Below are 10,216 nucleotides of genomic sequence, written 5' to 3'. Positions count from 1 at the left end.
TTCTGTTGTTTAAGCCATATGGTCTGTGGTTTTTGTTATGGCAGCCTTAGCAGACTAATACAATTCTCAAATTGAAAACAAAGCACATAGAAACACTTTGGCTTCTCTGAATTTGTTAATATTTCCCCTATTATTGCTCAATATCATTTATGTGATGAGACTAAATTATAGAAACCTGTGTCCAAACCCAAAACAGAAATTAAGATGACCTTCCAAATGGGAGGAGATAACAATTTTATTCTATTCGATTATTTTAATTTGCTTAATAATGTCCATCCCAAAAATCTCCGAGGAAGTAAAATGGCATCTCTCCTACTTTTAAAAGAGTTGTTACTTACATAGCTATTAGTGTTTTGTTTTGTTTTGTTTTGTTTTGTTTATGCCTACAGCACCCAGTTTTCCTAGGTGGTCTCCCATCTAAGTACTAACCAGGCCCAACCCTGCTTAGCTTCCAAGATCACATGGGATCGGGCATGTTCATGGTGGCATGGCCATAAACTAGCTGTTAGTGCTTTTAAAAACATCTTGGAATGAAAATAAAATTCCTTTACTCAGTAACTTTTCCATGTCAGCAACATCCTGAACCTAAATCCATTCGGATAAATTTTAAATAATTACTCCATTCAGTTCTTGGTAAAGATAGTTAATAAATTGAATTAAATTGATCAGCTCTCTCCATATGAAACATTTCTAAATGCAAAGCACCATAACTCTTCCAATATACTTGTCGCATCTGTTAATGGCCAAGAACTTAGAGGGTGGGGAAGAGACTCCAATTCAATTTGAATTATTGCCAAAGTAGATGTAGTAGTCTTTCTATTGTTAATTAAGTACTGACTATATATAAAGTTTACTTGATAGTATGTCAAATAGTTATTATTTTCTTATGTTTGTGACTTTCATTATTTATAATTAGTATATATTTACTGAACTACAGATGTACATAGGACCTGGGTATATATTAATGAATAAAGATTAGGTAGTCCCTGCCAATCTGGAGTTTAAATATAGTGGGGAAGACAGATAATAATTAACAGAATATAAGTATATGACTAGCATAAAGCAAGGGAACATGTTTCCATGTCACAATTAGAGAAAGGGTAAGGGTGTGAACTCCCTTATATTTAAAGTGATACGAAAAAGTAAGAAGGAGCCAGATACCTGAGGAAACAAGAAGGCTGAGGGAAACGTCATTAGTGAAAACCCTAATGTGGGTAACAGCTGGCCCCGTCTGAGGAATAGCAAAGAGGTCAGTAGAGCCAGGCAGCAGTGGACAAAGGGAAGAGTGCTTAAGATAATGCTAGAGTAATGAGAAAGGCCTCAGTATGTGGCTCAAAGGCCACAAAAAAAGAGCTTGGATATTAATTGAGAGTACCATAGGAGGCGAATTTTAAGAGCTATATTGTTGGGGGATGGGGATTCTTTATTAACAATTGATAGACAATTAGACTTACTACAATTTAGCTTCGGTTGTCTCATGTATATTGTCCATATGTTAAAAAGAAGAGGAGGAGGAGGAAAAAGAAGAGAAAATAAATGAAGCATTATATTGTTTCTTAAGGTAATCCATCACAGAGCCTTAAAGCCAAAGATGATACCACACTTTTTAAGATTTCCATGCTAGTAAAAACAGCTTCTTGCTCTACAGCTTTCATAGTGTAAAGGATCTCTCTAAAATAAATTGCAATTTTCCTGGGAGAGAAAAAGAAGTCCTAATGCATGTGCACTGTAGCTTAACATAAAGCACGCCATCTGGTGCTTGCTTTTTATTTGGCAATGATCTATAATGACATATTATAACAGATTTTATCTGTTAATTACTAAGAAGCAAAAGTGATTTTAATCTCAAATTCCACAGAGCAAAATAAAACAGTTAACAGTAATGGGAAAAGTGTTCCTTAGAACTGAAAAATTACTTCAGAATTTACAAGTCTGTTTTGTGCAATATTACTATTACTCACTGGTACACAAACTTATAGCAGAGGTTTAGAACATTTCTTAGTGCTCTCATTTCCATGTTTAAATTTGTACTTATTTTCATGGTGGTGAAGCCCTTACTATGCATTAAGGATAAAACACTAAAATATGTATTTAGCAAAAGAACTAAACATTGCTTTATTTTTAAAATTTATATAAATCTTGCTTAATGAGGGTGCATCTCTATGCTTAGAACATGCATAAAAGACAGCAAATATATTTGAAATGTGCATTTTCCCCTCTGACATGCCAAAATGTGAAAGAATTTGAAGAATCAAATTAGAAATGGTTAACAGGTGATATTCAAGACAGATGATCCAATGCTCCCTCTCAGAAACATCTTTAAAAAACTGTTTTGATCCCAGAGCCCTGGAGGTTTGCTGTTTTATCAGAAGTAATTTTACAGGTTGGAAATATATTTTCTTTACATGAAGTTGGGTGGCTGAAGGAACATTCATGGGAACACAGGTCAACATTTTCACTCTTTTAAAAAACATCAGTGACACTGATGGGTACCCTATCTGTTAGAAGTTGTCATTTGCTGGTTCAAGGCAACTAATTTTATCCCTTAAACCTTTAAGTTTAAAGAATTGAAAGAGAAATCATAAAGTTATACAAATAGAAGAGGCTTTTCAAAGATTATATGTCTATTCAAGCTTAATTTGATACGTGATTTACATTGTATTTCAACAGTACACTGTAGGATACAATTTAAAAACCTTCTAAATATTATTGCTGAAAGAGTTAAGCACTTGCATAGGACAGTGAATCAAACAGCTCGAAAAGCTCAGTATGAGGTTTGGCTGCTTGTTCTGGGATTACGCAGATATACTTTCTATCTAATTCAACCAGATGGTACTTCTTTTTAATTTATTTGAATCTATTTGTCATTTGCTTCTTGGCTATTGAACTCCCAATGCTCAGCTTGGTACCAAAATGCTTAGAATGAAAACAGCAATGACTATCTTCCCGTGGAACTAGGTGTAGCCATATCACTAAGTTCTATCAATGCAAGATAAGCAGGTTACCTCTTGTTACAGAATAACAAATTATTTTATTCATATCCAGAATGTCTTATGATAATAACTATAACAATGTGAATAATCTTTTTTTCTACATTGTAAAACCAGTTGACTAAAGTCAAGATGAAGAAGTGCAACCACCATTACTTTGACATAAACAATATCATCGATATAGTTTTTAAAAAGTATAAGCAGGAGCGATCTACTCATGGTATAGCAATATTGGTGATTTTCATTTCACGATAAGCCATAAACATCAAATATTTTAAACACAGAAAAACAGATATTTTATCCTGGGGAACAGTTATCTGACAGACACGCTAATGTCTACTCCCCACTTATTCCTTTTAGAAATACAACTGCTCTTAAAGCTCGGTATGACCACAAGACTAAGCTCTGAGATATAAGCACAGTAGAAATAATGACACCTCCAAGTCTCAACTTTCCTTAAAAGGAACTGCTTTTTCCTCCATGTCCACTGGCCTGGAAAATGGTAACATCCCTGCTTCCTGAAAAATGGTAACAACAGAAGCAGCCACCTTGGAGCCAGATATGGAAGCCACATATCTGACAGAACCACTTGATCACTCAGCCAGTGGCCAGGGATATGAATTATTTCTTCAAGCCATTGCATTTGTTATACCATCTCGTCTGATGCTTAAAAAAATATAACAAAGAAAGAATTATGTGAAAAGCTAAAATATCTTATTCTTGTAATTTTGTAATTGCAGTGTTTTAATAACTATGAAGAAATGCATTCAGGTTGATTTTAGAATTAATGTCCAGGGCTTCTCCAAACTCTCATATTCCATGTTTTATACCTGTTCTCCATTGCAAAATTCTTAAGCCAATCAAACAAGTGACTGTCTGCTGATCTTTAACAGTAAATGATAAATATCAATCAATATCTGAATTACATAGTAATGTGTTAATCTTTTATATTAATGTGACATCTCGTTGAAGTATATTTAATATTTCATAAAATTTATTTGGATGCAATAAAAATATTGCATATTGAATTATTCTGGATTTTGGCTACACTATAACTTTATATCTCAGTTGATAGCAAAACAGAACATAATTTGAAAGCCACACCTTCCAAGGCAAATACATATATAAAGTATATATATATATACTTTATATATCTATATCTATATATATATATACTTGTTCTTTATATATACATATAAAACAAGTAAAACAATCTGCATAGATACTCTATTAGTCATTACTAAAAACTGGTATTAACTATTCCTAATACCACTATTAAAAATAGTTTTAAACAGCTTATATTTTTTTGAATATATGTCTTAGATGTAAGTTATCATATCCAGAAAATAAATACTAATTTTAGTAATAAGCCCCTGAAGGGAAAGCATTTTAAGTATTCTAATAATACATATCATATTAACATTTTTAATAGTTACTGACACTATCAGACTCCTCTGATATTTTTCCTTCTTTTTCAATGGTTAGTTTCTTCTTCTTTATTATTTACTTCATATATTTGTGCTTTCTTTCATGTTGGTCTTTATTAAGGTATCATTTAGCTTACCTTTTTAATTTTTTCAAATAAATAATACTTGATATGTAAATTTACTAAACTTTTATATTTATATTCTATCATTAATTTCTGTTTATATTTTATTAATATTTTCTTCATTTAATTTTCTATTATTTAGTTAGCTTTTGAACTGATAATAGAATTTATATTCAATTAAAAAAATTTTTACTGACGAAAGGTCTTAGTATTTTTATTTTTCCTGTAAACACAGCTTTAAATGTATTGCACAAATTCTGATATGTGTTTTCATTATTATCATTTCTTAGAAATTTTTTGCTTTGGTCTCGTGCTTCCCCTTTCACCTAGGAGTTGTTTATTTTTTATTTTTTATTTATTTAATTTGTTTTTAGGAGTTGTTTTAAAGGAGATATTTAATTTCTAGGTGCAAGTTTCTTTGGTTGTTTTTTATAGTGGTAAGAATTCTTAGTTCTATTGAGTTTTGATCCAAGAATATTGTTTGAAATATTTCTGCTCTGTGGTGCTAAACAACATTTTCTTTGCACCTTACCATATGATCAATTTTTGTGAATGTTTCATGTAGTATTAAGGAAGAAAATCACATTTTACATTATTGGATATGAGGAATATATACATAATTAATTATAGTAATACAAATTAAATTTGCTCTATTGTTTTGCTTTTCTTGTTTAAAAATTCCTATTAAACATATAATTTCTTCTTTTCCTGTATTCCATTCTAAGAAATTTCTGTTTTTTAAATTTATTTCTTTTATATCCCTTGAATTTCTCTGTTTTTTTAATCCTGTTTTTATTCCATGACACATAATTATTCTTTTTCTTTTTAAAACCATTTTTGATATATAAAAAGTATTTATAAATCAATGATAACTATTCAAGTTAATTCAACAATCAATGGACAAAATATATGAATAGATAATTCATAAAAGAGAGTGGAAATTTTTAAAATAAAATTATCAATGGCTACTTATTCTTAAAGGAGTATGTCCTATGAAAGATTACTATTTCATAACAACATGAAATATTAATTTTTAACAGAAGAGAACTTGATTAAATGTGGTTAAAGAATAATATTCATGCATTAAAATTATTATGGGTAAAATTTTTTGTGGCTCTTAGCAACCCCCTTGCCTGGATTTTGAGTTCTAAAGGACAGAATTTTATATATTTCTTATAACTCCCCAATGTGATGTGTGTATTAATTTCAAATTTTAAAAAGTTTGCAAAAACAAAAATAGTACAGATAACAACCATTTACTCTTTACCCAAATTCATATGTTAACATTTCACCCATTTATTAGTTTCTTTCTTTTTTCGTTTTTCCTTCTTCCCGTCTTCCTTCCTTCCTTCTTTCCTCCCTCTTTCTCTCTCTCTCTTTCATCTGTCTATATATCTATCCATATTATGTTGTATGTTTTCATTCAAATTTATTCTTCCTCGGTCAGCTTATAGTTTCATATTCTTTTCTGATCAGATTTTATCCATTCTTTCATTCCTCTTCTTGGTTCAATCAATTTTGTTTTATTTCTTCCTGTTTTTAACATTATGTTTTCGATTTTGAATTTCTGACTCCAGATGATTTTTCAAATCCACAAATGTTTGGTTTAAGATATGTAATACATTTTCAAGTGTCCTGTTATAGTTTTCTTCTGCCTCACCACTGTTTTTCCTTTTGTTTATGTTGTTTGTTGCGGGGAAATTTGCCACTTGAATTGTATACTGTCTCATATTTAATTTTCATTTTGTCACAGTTTTCAAAGAAGAGTGTTTGATTCTCTGCATCTTTGTGGGGTGGTTTGGCAATATGTTATATTTTATAAGAATCTCAGTTCAAAAGCACCCATTTCTATTTGAATAACAAAGTATGCTTCTCTACAAAATTTTCCTTAGGAGGAGTAAAGAATGGGAAGACAGGTTGTGTGTTTATTTATTTTTAATGTCTTTTGCCTTGAAATATCCTGAATTTTCCCTTCTACTCTTTTTTCTTTCATCATGCTTCTTCCAAAGGATGCCTTTCCCTTTCTGTTCTCTATCATCCCCACTCTTCCCTTGTGCATTATCTCTGCATCTATACTGCCCTTATATATCTTATTCTGTAATTTCTATTTTCACATATTAAATTATCTTTCATTTCTGATAATGGTTTGAGATTAAGTTTAGACTCTCTGCTAGCTGCCCTCTCTCTTCCATGCATTTTTTTTTTCCCCTGAATTTCTCTTGCATTTCACAAAGGCTCACACCAGTGAGTTTATTTGCTTATTTCTTTGCTCGATATTTTTTCAGACCTCAGGTAATTTGAAATTTGGATTATCATCCAGATATTATGAGGGTATAGATTTTATGTAATTGAATTTGTTCCTTTTTTATCATTATATTTCAATAAGAAGTTAAAATTACTGGAATTAAAAGCCATCATTGCATCATCAGCTACTGAGAAATCCTGCCGATTTGCTAAATTTTTTAGCTATGAGGGAATAAAACTGACAGCTGAATTTGGAAGCCAGAAAGATAAAGATAGCTTTAATTTCTCTTCTTTGTTTTATTTTTCTTCTCAAATAGTGTGTTCTTTTTGAGCTCAAACTCTTAGAGCTATTGAGATGGATTATTCTCGGATTGACAGTGAATTAGCTGTACTTTGGGTTCTAGATAGGAGTTTTGTAGTATAAAAAAATAGAAAGATAAAATCAAAATAAAACAGAAATACCATAATTGGTATCAAGTTACATAGAGTTTCATAAATATATATAGTTGACCCTTGAACAACACAGGTTTGAACTGTGTGGATCTACTTATATGTGGACATTTTTCAATATATGTACAGTTTTCAATCCATGGTTGGGGTCCATGGATGTGGAGGGTTGATCTACGCTCCTTTATAAAGGGGATTTGAGCAGCCACAGATTTTTGTATCCACAGGGGTTCTAGAACCAATTCCCTGCGGACACTGAGGAACAACTAAGTTTGGGGAGAAGTCAAAGTTATATGTGGCATTCTTAAACCCTGCAGTCTTCAAGAGTTAACTGTATATGTATATATGTGTGTGTGTGTGTGTATGTATGTATGTATGTATGTATATGTGTATATATATGTATATGTATGTATATATGAAATATATCTCTGTAGTTTCTCTCCTAGAATTAATATATTTTGTGAACATTTTCCTAAGAATAAAAGTAATACTTTTGATAATTCATTTCTTAGATTAAGTATTAAAATAGCTTATAGAATGATTGCAAGTACTCTACTAATGTTTCAAGTCTATAAACAATTTTTAGCAGCATACGTCCATTGTCCTCGCAATATAAGTCGCATACCAGGTAAGATATATATGGTGCACTGAGACTAGGTGCTTTGAGGACTTTAAAGAACAAACCATTTATTTATGGGCGGGATTAAGGTTTACAAAGAATAATGTGGTATTCCAGGGGATAATAAGAACAAAAGCCTTCATAACATCTAGACAAATAAGATAGTTTATAGGGTGGATCACCTGACACAAACTATGGCTGTTCATAGTGGGAAACAGCCAAAAAAACAAAAACAAAACAAATAAAAACAAAACAATAAAATATGAAATACCAGAAAGAGAAACAGGAAAATAATTATCCCAAATCAAGATTTTTCTCTTTCCTCCACATCCATCCTCTGCTGGTTCCTCTGATTAGTCAAACCAAACAAGAAACTGGAGGGTAAAGCAGCTCACTGATGTAGTTCATACAATCTATATCCTGAGGGGAAGTAGACCTAGGGGACAAATGAAAGAGATCCAGTATATATGTTCCAGTTTGTACTATTATGAAAAAGTTTACTGTGAATATAACGTCAAAAAAGGCAAAAGCTCTAGTCAGAAGAAAGCTTTGCAATAAAGCAGGCATTATATTTTCCCAATGAATATTGCCAACAGATTTATTTTATATCTTTATTCTTTTCTGTTTTGCACAACTTCTATCCAATATTCCTTTAAATTTATGACTGAAGACAGCATACTCATTTGCAAGCTAATAGGGCTGGTGATAGGCAATACATGGTTAGAATTGGAAAATGAAACTCTTAGCAATAACAGTATATGAAACCAGTTCAAAATTTCCCATTTTATTATGAAGACACTAATTTCAAAGGCATGACTATGTTCCGAATTTTAATTTGCTAATCATTCAGTACAAAACACTCTTAATTTCTCTCAACAATGCAGAAAAGAACTGACTGTACAATAAAATAATTGCTCACTTCCTAATATATATTTTTACACTGAAAATAAAGATGAGAACAAGGCATTTTATGGCATGTAGTACTAATACAAATTCTGTGATATGTATCATATGATTTCTAATTATTTAGAGTAATTTACAATCCACCAATTATTAAAAGTATTACACATAAATTTTTACTAAGTATTGGAAAGTGGATGACAGAAGAATATCTGTTATAACCTATATTTGGGATATTGTACTTTCCTAATGCATTATCTGTCCTAACAATTAATGTATTTACTATACTAAAATTATATCCTGTTCTACAACTTTTAAAATTTGTTTTATTTTGTTTTACTTTAAACTCTTTAATATTTGCATATGTGAAACTGATTTGATCCAGTCAAATGTGGACAACTTGTGCTGTGGTAAGCATTCTGAGTTGATAGGCAAATGCCTGACAAAGCAAAAGTAACTTGTCCAACTGTGATGAAAATGTGCTAATTTAGGAGTTGAGAAATAAAAAAAGAGATGATGCTCTCTACAAGCATATAATATAGAGGATAACTAACAATGCCTATACAAAGAAGGAAAGACAGATAGGAGGTACATAAAAAAAGACAAAATTATTCTGTCTCCAATCTCTATTGATAAGACAAAAAAGTCCCTCCATTACTCTGTCTTTATAGATAACAGAGGCTGGGCAGGAAGTATTATTGATGTAAGGCTAGCTGCTTTTCTCTCAGATGCTACTCTAAGCTACTTTCCAATCAACAAAGCACTGTGTCTCTTCTATATTCCTAAATAATTTTTTTATCTGAAGGATAAATATAAATGCCATGGATTATAATGAAGAAGCAGAAGTGTGGGCTATTATTTGTCTAGTGCACCCATTTAAATTTCATCATATCATGAAAAATTGTTATATTATATCAAACAATAAAAACATTATCCAAGGATAAAAAAACTCAGATGTCACTCCATTTAAGTAGTACTACAAACACACATATGTTCAAAGACCTTTTTTTTATTAATAATATCATATACTCTTTGTTGATTTTGTGTGTGTGTGAAGTACACTTCTCATAAGGATTTCAAAAACACTTAAATTTTCTTTGACTATTTTAAGATGCAAAAAAAAGTAAATTTACCTTTTTATCTTTTGTAGTTCATTGCAGATTTTTACATATTTATCAACTATATAGAGATGCACCTTGATATAACAAAATTTTTTTCTAACATTTTTTCATGCAATTTAGCTTCTAAAACAAAAAGTAGAAAATATGTATTTTCTTAACAAAGAAAACAATATGTTATTGAGACACACACACACACACACACACACACACACAGAGAGACTGAGTTAATTCATTTTCACTAGTAAGAGGAAAATAAACTAGAGTTAGTTTTTAGCCAAAAGCCAAAACCAACTATAGCTACATAATGAACTTCCAAATCATATACTGGTCCAAATATATCTATATT

At 30.9% G+C, this 10,216-nt stretch overlaps 1 pseudogene; it reads right to left on the bottom strand.

Moving 5' to 3' along the window:
- Positions 1–380: 380 nt before the first annotated feature.
- On the bottom strand, positions 381–499 carry LOC120591060 (uncharacterized; annotated as a pseudogene).
- Between the last annotated feature and the right edge of the window lie 9,717 nt (positions 500–10,216).

This window comes from Pteropus medius, unplaced genomic scaffold (genome assembly GCF_902729225.1).
Source record: "Pteropus medius unplaced genomic scaffold, Ma_sr-lr_union100, whole genome shotgun sequence".
In the NCBI taxonomy this organism is placed as follows: domain Eukaryota; kingdom Metazoa; phylum Chordata; class Mammalia; order Chiroptera; family Pteropodidae; genus Pteropus; species Pteropus medius.
Note: the sequence above shows the minus strand (reverse complement) of the source record. Positions and strands in the feature narration are given on the sequence as shown.